The sequence below is a fragment of the Equus przewalskii genome, chromosome 12 (assembly GCF_037783145.1).
Source record: "Equus przewalskii isolate Varuska chromosome 12, EquPr2, whole genome shotgun sequence".
Lineage (NCBI taxonomy): Eukaryota > Metazoa > Chordata > Mammalia > Perissodactyla > Equidae > Equus > Equus przewalskii.
This window is the reverse complement of record NC_091842.1, coordinates 28,622,249-28,631,258: the sequence shown is the minus strand read 5'-3', so window position 1 is coordinate 28,631,258 and position 9,010 is coordinate 28,622,249.

Sequence of the window (9,010 nt, the reverse complement as noted above, 5' to 3'; positions counted from 1 at the left end):
TGTCTCAGACTTTGCTCATGGTTGAAAGGTGAATTCTCGGCACATTCGATGCCAGGTCCATAGCCCTTGCTGCAAAGTTTTGGTTGTCAAGGTGGCAGGTTGAAAATCTCTCTCCTCTCCATCCTTTTTGGACCTTCTGAATCAAATCTACATGTGCTTTTCTTTCTAACAGAGGATAATGTGAGCTTCCTCTCGGCCACCCTTGGCTTCTCCCAGCAAAGTTCTTTTTGTCTCCACAATGACAACAACTTGATTGGATTTTGGAAATTATATTATTTCCCTTTAAACCATTTGTCAGATGCCTACTGTGTGTCGGTAGATTTATGTGTTATCTCTAAGATGAGTGCTATTATTGCCTGCTTAAAAGTGGGGAAATCCATGAGGCTTGTAAAAACAATTTGAACGATTTAAATAAATATAAGGAAACTCGATAACCAGAAACGTTTCTGTTATTTGTCTTGAGTTTCCTTATACGTATCTGTTCTGTTTGAGTTGGTGGTAATATTTTCACATCTCTCTCTCTCTCTCTCTATATATATATATATATGATTTTGTATATATAAAATTTCACATAAGCAGAATCACAAGTGCTTTTTTTATTGTGCACACTTTTTTTACGTGGGTAAATCTGCACATATACACTCCTCTCTACATGGATAACGTGTGTTACTTTTTATAATTAGCGACGCAATGTATGCCTTAATGTTTGTAAAACATCAAGGACTAGAGAAATGCGTTAAGTAGGACAGGAAATTTCTCCTGTAATCTTACCCACCCTGCAAGCAACCAGCACCCATTTGCTAGAGTTCCTGGCTTCAGGGTAGAGTTTTCCTTCATCATTAGGACAAACTAGGCAACCAGAGATGACTATTTTCAAGCTAGAATAAACACTTTTTTTTTTACTCTCCTCCCCTTCCATCTCTTTTCTCTCCCCAGATAAACAATGTTACGAATCAAGGCGTATCTTTTCTTTCCTTTCTCCATGTTCATGTAAATATATGCAAACACACAAATATGTATGCTAATAATGGGAGCGGTCATCATTTGTTTTATGAAAGGGGGTCTTGTGACATACATTTTATACATCTTGCTTGAGTTATGAGCTGGAAGATACACGTGGAATTCCCTCCAAATGAACTGACACAGATTTAAAGGATTCATCTTAACGGCTGCATAATAGTCCAGGGGATGGGACCTCCTCTGTATTCTCTTTTCCGAAGCTCTTTACCACTAGAGAGCATCAGGCACAGAACTTCTGGGTCTCCCCCTCCCCCAGGCTGGTCTGGAGCGCGAAACACTAGGTACCTCTGTTTCTTTTCTATTCCCCTCAAGCCTCTTGACATTCAAAAGCCAGGAAAGGACTCCCCTGTTCTTCCTTTTGCTGTCAGACTCTTTCTCCCTGCAGAGCAAACCTAGAATGGCTTGGCTGAGGGAGGCAAAAAATAAAGGCAACAGGAGTGGGAAAGTGAATGAGGCAAAAAACACGTCAACATTCCAAAAACATTCTTCGGCTACACAGTTATGATACTTTTATGGCACTTTACAGTTTGAAAAGTGCTTCCCACGTGCTGTTCGAAATGCACACTCACCCAGCTGCTCCTTCTTCCCTTCCCTGGTCCCTCAAGACTCAATTTAGCTGTCACTTGACCAGGCAGCCTTCGCGGATCTGCCAGGCAGCCCTGAGTGCTCCTTCCACCGTCTCCCCTTGTCCTGTTCAAGAAAGTGTTTTGGAAAACAAGTGAATAAAATTCATATTATTGGGGGGGGGGGGTACCATTTTTGTTATGAAAATTTTCAAATCTTTACAAAAAGAGAGAAAATATGTAAGAAATATCCATATACGCCTCCCTGAACAACACTCTAAGGACAACTCTGACCCCACTCGAACTTACTTTAAAAAATAAAAACCTCTTATAAATTCTAGCTAACCGTAGGAACTCGCAGCATGCCACTCACCAGAACTCACATGAGTGTCTTGTAAAACCCTGCTATTGAACAGCCATGTCAGAGAAAAATCAGAGCTGGACAGTCGTTAAAGCACCAAAAACAGATTTCCTTCAGGACTATGGCAACAGAGGAAAAGAAGCTTCTGTATAGAACCGGGTTCAATTCCGAATACGGCATGGACAAGTGGGGATTGAGAGCCAAGGCACAGGGTGGGAAGTCAGTGGATGGAAAATTACTCAGAGGAAATGTCAGAGGTCAAGGAGGATTCTGGCTACAGCTACTTGACAGGACTCTTGCTGAAGGCTGGCCAGGGTCATCAGACATCACCTGGGGGCTGGTGAGGGAGGAGGAATTTGACCAGATATAGGCGGTGGCGGTTCAGTTTAACTCATTTAGCAGGATTCTTGCCAAAGTAGGACAATGAAAATATGCCTACGGAAGCCCAAAGGTCGGAGCTTAGTTGAGAGGACGGCTCCAAGGAGCCTGACTAAAGTTTGGTCAGGGAGAGAGTCTTTGTCACCCTTCAAGCCACGTTTCGGGAGGTGAAGTAGTGTGGGTACCACTGCATCCACCCATTCCCTCTTCTTGCAACACTCCCCACTTTTCATTTGGGATCCATCCTCGCCTTACTTTTAACCCAAGTGATTCAAGTGGGGCTTCACCTCCTGTAGAGGTGGGGGAGCATTTGACCTAGTCCCAAATTAGGAGCATCACATGACTTTTCCAAAGCCAGTGAAACACAGGGAGACTTTTGCTGAGAATGCTGTGACAGAGCCTGGCTCTCTGTTCCACTGAAGTTGAAGCTTGGAGGATATAAGCTGAGCTTTTCTGGCAGCCATTTTGCCACCAGGAGAAGGGATCCCGCTGAAGACGTAGTCAACAGAGAAGAAAGCAGAACTGAGAGATGGCAAGAAACTCAGTCCTGATGGAACCATTGGAGTCCCTAGGTCCAGCAGTATCTAAAACTGGATCAATTGCATAAGCCAACAAATATCCTTTTTGGCTTGAGCCAGTTTCAGCTGGATCTCTCATCTCTCAGTTCTACAGTTGGAACTAGACCTGGACCTAGACGCAGACCTAGAACTGGATCTAGAACTAGACCTAGAACTTGACCTAAACCTAGAATCAGAGCCTAGACCTAGAACTGAAACTAGATCCAGACCTAGAACTTGACCTAACCCTAGAATCAGAGCCTAGACCTAGAACTGAAACTAGATCCAGACCTAGAACTTGACCTAAACCTAGAATCAGAGCCTAGACCTAGAACTGAAACTAGATCCAGACCTAGAACTTGACCTAAACCTAGAATCAGAGCCTAGACCTAGAACTGGATCTAGAACTAGATCTAGAACTTGACCTACACCTAGAATCAGAGCCTAGACCTAGAACTGAAACTAGATCCAGACCTAGAACTTGACCTAAACCTAGAATCAGAGCCTAGACCTAGAACTGAAACTAGATCCAGACCTAAGACTAGACCCAGACCTGGAACCGTTCTGTTTGCCCATTGGTCAAAACCGGACAGAGGCCACGGCAAACTGGACAGAGGTCATCTTAAGAACCAGCTTACTGACCCCATCATGCCTTGTGCGATCACTCTGGCTCTCACCTCATGGCATTGCTAAATCTTTACAAGGAAACCCTCTGGAACTCATTTCCTGTAGAGTAGTTAGAGAGTGGTATTAGTTAGGGCTTATCACAGCTCACCATTACTAAGGATATTCTGCTCTAATACAGCTTTTCTTTATAAAATAAAATAAAACTTTTCGTTAAAAAGTCAAATATAGTGTTCAACGAGCTTTATTAACTAAAGATCATATGCAATTGAAGGCGTGATTCTAAGAAATACGACCTATCACTATTTGGTAACTTTCTGACTGGTCCTTAAGTCTTATCAATCCTCTTTATTCTAAACCAGCTCATATTAATTACCTGTCAAAACTACATCTTAATGTTTAATATATATTAATGCATTTTATAAATGCTAATGCGTCATAAAAATGTAAAATTGAAATATCCACCTGACCCCTCTCTTGGCCCAGCTGAACATGGAGTTCCACGCTTCCAGGAATGCCCTCCTCGAATCTCCTTTGCTTCTCTAATCAGATGGGAGCTGGGCTCCTTACGATGCCTTTAAATCGCCACCCAACCAGGTAGACAACAGTGAGATTACACTTAAAAGTGTGGAACCACAAAATCCACACTTTTCAGAATGCAACTACTACAAACCACGTTGAAACCAACATCATAAGGTTTTAAAACAGACACAAAGCAGTTTCTCCATCCAGCTCGCATCAAAGGAGTACCCAGATGGGTATCACGAAAGATGGAAATTGATCACTCCAGCTAGCTAAGTTCTACAGGGTCAGAAGGAAGAGAGCCCTGGGTTGTTCACTGGATGGAGAGGTATTACTCTGGGAACAGAAGGTGGGATAGGAAGTAACGTGGGTCCCCCGTCCTCCCAATGAAGTGATGTGTGTATTGTTTCCCAAATAAAGGATAAGTTTGCCCGGCGCTGCTCAGTGGAATGGCCTGCCCCTCTATCTCACAAGTATATGGGGCAAGACGTTACTTGGAAGTCACGGCCTATGCTCTCTCCTCCATGTAGTTCCTGCTACTCCTAACTAACTCTTTCTTCCCCCACGGTAGCAGCAACTAGATTTTCTGACATTTATTTATTTAAGGAAGGGGTTGCAGAAAAGGAGAGGGAAGCCTTTAAACTTCCAATGTCTCATATTGTGAATTGCAAAACTTGGACCCTTGAGCTTCCAAAGCTCACGTCTACAGGGAATCAGAGCCCAGACAAATCGTCGCCGGGCAGAGGAAAGTCCCCACCTCCCTGACTGACAGCATTTCTTGGATCTGGGGAGAGGAAAGAGCCAAGGGCAGTGAGAGGGAGGAGAGTCGGCTGGGTCGGGGATGCGGGGGCCACACACACCTATTGACAGCCCTCAGAGAGTGGTGGAGGCCCCCTGGCACCCCTCAAGTGTCTCCTGGAACAAGAACTCTTGTTACTAATCCCAGGAGCTGCCTGGGAGCCCAGCTGGCCCCCCAGACGATGAGTCTCTGCCATCCCTATTGAGAGTTAAGTCAGGAAACTAAGACGCGAGGAAACAATACAAATCGGGGCCACTTTTCTATAAAGGAATGGTTCTCAAACTTTAGATGCATCTGAAGACTTGTCAAAGTACAGATTGAGAGGCACCACTCCCAGAGTTTATGACTCAGTGGGTCTGGGGTGGGGCCCAAGAATTTGCGTTTCTAACAAGTTCCAGGGGATGTTGCTGCTGTTCCTTCCAGGGACCCCACTTTGAGAACCACTCCTTTAATAGAATGTTAAAAGACACATCTGTGAGGCCACCCTCCTGCATGGGTTTCTGCAATTCCCCACAAAAGCAGATATTTCCATATCCAACTTCCATGTAAGAAAATTGGAGTTCAGAGAGGTGAAGTAACTTGATCGAGGTCACACAGCACAACAGGGGTGGGGGAAGAACTAAAATCCATGTCTTCTGGGTGTCCATCCAGTTCTCCCTCCATTCCACAGCCTGGCTGGGGTTGGACCTCAGATCTCTGCTGTCAGATGGAGTGGGCTGCATGTGCCCAGGTTCCAGGAGAAGCCCTGACCCAGCCAGCTGGAACCCCGGGGGCTGGTAGTGGCGGCCAGCCCCAAGCACACGGGAATTACGGATGCTGGGCAGAGGCTGTGCTCCACACGAGCGCATACTGCTCTTCCAGGGGATGGCAGACCCCCGCTGCTCCCGTTATGTGAGTTATGTGTTATAGCTCTCAAGGGACGGCTTTATCTCGGCTTTACTCACTTCTGGAGCACCCGTTTTGCCCACTTAGTGCTTTCAGCTTTATATATCATTATCCGTGCTCTGTTCTCCTATCACAGACAGTTTAGTCCTTTTTGCTTTAATTTCTCTCCTGGTGTTCTTGCCAGGGGACAAAAGGGAAAGGAAATGGTCCTCTGGAAGAGAGAGAAAAGGGACCAGATGCAAACTCCTAGTGTGGGCGGGGGGCATCCCCCTTTTCATCTCCTTTTCTGCACAAGGCGGTGTGGTGAGGGGGCAGGAGCAAGGGCTCCACGGTTCTGAGCCCGGCTATCAATTTCCTGGCTGACGACAACAACATTAATAGTATAAAAGCCACCACTAATTGAGCACGCCGCCAAGGACCTCGTGATTCCATTCAGATCCACTTCCTGCTCTAGATACTGTCGTCTCCCCATTTCACAGATAAGGACGTTGGAGCTCAGAGCCATGAAGTGACTTGCCAGCAACCATTTGGCAGAACTGAGAGGACTCGAACCCCAGACTGTTCCTCTTTCACATCCCAGACTCTTAAGCTCTCCCTAGACACACTCTCATCTTTGGGGGAAATGCTGACTTACCTGCAGTTCCATTGTTTCAGGAACCTGGTCTAGCATCTGCCATCTCCATGGCCTCCTAGTCACATTTATCTTCTGTCCCTCAGTGTGGAAGAAGGCCAGTCCCTCACATCTGCTCGCAGAGGATTATACTCAGAGCTTGCAGGGGCCTCAGCAGTCAGAGGTCCCCTGGTCTTCCTAAAGTGGTCCCCAGACCCAGGAGGCTCCATAGAGACATCTCTGGAGCCACAATGGAGCAGAGAGGAAGCCAAGCACAGGCAGGACCCTAGCCAGCTCCCGTCTTCTTCCAAACACAACTGCTTCAGTGAAAAAGCTCCACATTTATCTGTTGGATATGCCAAGCTTCGATATAAGCGTTCAAGAAAATTAAAAGAAAAGTTGGAAACCCTTGATTTTGTTCAGCCTTCCTAATTTACAGATGGGAAATAGGGAACTCACTCGTCTCTATAGCAGGGACGATTTGGGGATCTTGGGGTGACTTACAAACAGCAGAAACTCAATGTCTGGCCAAGAGAATCTTGGGCAGTCCTATTGAGATGTGTCATCTGCTTGGCATAAGTGGTAGAAAATGTCCTGGTCCATTTATGACTCAAAGGAGGAGTTCTTTACAGAGGGCTTCAGAAGTGAGATCACCCACTTCTCACTCCTCTATCCAGTGCCAACACATCACCCTGAATTCTGACATCCATGTGACAAGGCGACAGTGACCCGGGAAGCTTACTTGAGAGTCAATGGCACGGCTGAGTCTGATGTTCAATTCTCTGACTAAGCTTTTTCATTTTCCATCTAGACCAGATGAGATGTCCCGAATGTCCAGACCACACACCAAAAATCCTAACCATACTTCCTTTACCCGTCCCAATCCCTAACATTGTGGACGGAGGACCAGGGGCCGGGGAGGACCAAGGCAGAGGGCATCTTTTATTTCTGTCTGATGCCCCTTTCCCACTCCATGTGGGGTAGGCAGAGCTGCCAATCAAATGATACCATCTCCATCAACAGGGCAGGCGACCCAAGGAGGTCAATCAGATTCCCCATCCTGGTATTCGAATCTTGAGAGCTAACACAGAGGGATGGAGCCTGGTTAGGACCCTGTGGTCACTCTTTGACAGCATTCCAGAAGGAGAATCACAAATCCCTGATGCCAAGATCCCCGGAGGGGCCCTGACCCCTGATGGCCCTGAGGACTGTTTATTCATCAGCTCTCCAGTGTCCTTCTCACAAATGCCCTTTGGCTATTGTTTATGTCAGAGTTGGTTTCTCCGGCTTGCCATGGTAAGAGTGAATCAAACCCAACTTAAGCCAACCTGTCTCCAGATAGAGCTTGCTCAGCTCCATTAATTGGGTATCAAAGATGCAGTTATGCACAGGGAAAGCTGTCTGATTCTAGAAGATGTCAGCTATTAGAAAAGGAAGCAAATCTTGAGAGGTTCTCCATGGCCCTCAGAGTTCACCATTAATGAATCTCAACTTCAAGCCCGTGTGTATCACTTCTCTACGGAAGCATAACACACCACTCTGAAACTCAGTGGGTCAAAACAGTAAGAATCTATTATTGCGCATGAGACTATGGGTCAGCTGATTGAGTCTTCTTAACTCAGCTGGGGTCCATGGTCTCGTCAGCTGTGGGTCAGGTAGATGGTTTTGCTGTAAGCTGTGCTCTTGCCCACATTTTTGGGGATTGGCTGGCCATAAGAGAGGGCATCTTGGCTCTTCTCCACGAGGTCCCTCGTCCTCCAGTAAACTAGCCCAGGCTTGTTCACGTGGCAGAACCGGGCTCCAAAGGAGACAGCTGGACCGTGAGGCCTAGGCTTGGAGGGCTCTCTCCTATAGCATTCTATTAGACAAAGAAAGTCCCAAGGCCAACCCTGATTCAAGGGGTGTGGACACAGGCTCCATGTCTTGATAGCTGCAAAGTCATATTGTAATGAGCCGGGGTGGTGGGGGGAGCTTGGAGAATTGGGGCCATTTTTCTACCATCTACCATACCGTATAAAAGTAGTAATATGACTTAACAAAACCATGGTGTGGAGAGGTTCAACTACTTGTCCAAAGTCACAAATTGTTTCAGAACAGGGTTTCTCATCCTTGGCATCACTGACATTTTGGACAGCATCGTTCTCTGTTGTGGGGGCTGTCCTGTGCATTGTAGGATGTTTAGCAGCATCCCTGGCCTCTACTCTCTAGATGCTGGTGTCGCCCCCCCCCCCAAGTTATGACAAGCAAAACATCTCCAGACGTTGTCCACTGTCACCTGGGGGGAAAATCCTTGTCCCCCTAGTTGAAAAGCACTGGCTCTAAAGCCAAGACTAGGATTTCCACACTCCCCACTGCCCAGAGAAAACAATTCTCAACAGACTTCAAACCAAGAAGGGGCTCTGATTCTCACTGCAGTCTGGGGGTGACAAAAGCAGCCACCCCCTATTTCTTCTCTACCTGTCTTTACTCTGTCTTGGGTCTCCATGGATCCGGAGCCCAGCTGCCTGAGAAGCTTCAGACATGGAACCACTGGGCCACCCCCCGCCCCCGAGCCCCCACTCACACTGCCAATAGGACCCGGTTCCTATAACAGGAAACATTCACCCTACAAGATATGAGCAGGCCCGTGTTCAATCTCAGTTAACTTTTACAGCACTTTCTCCCATTTGCCGGCCACTGCGGCCGAATGCG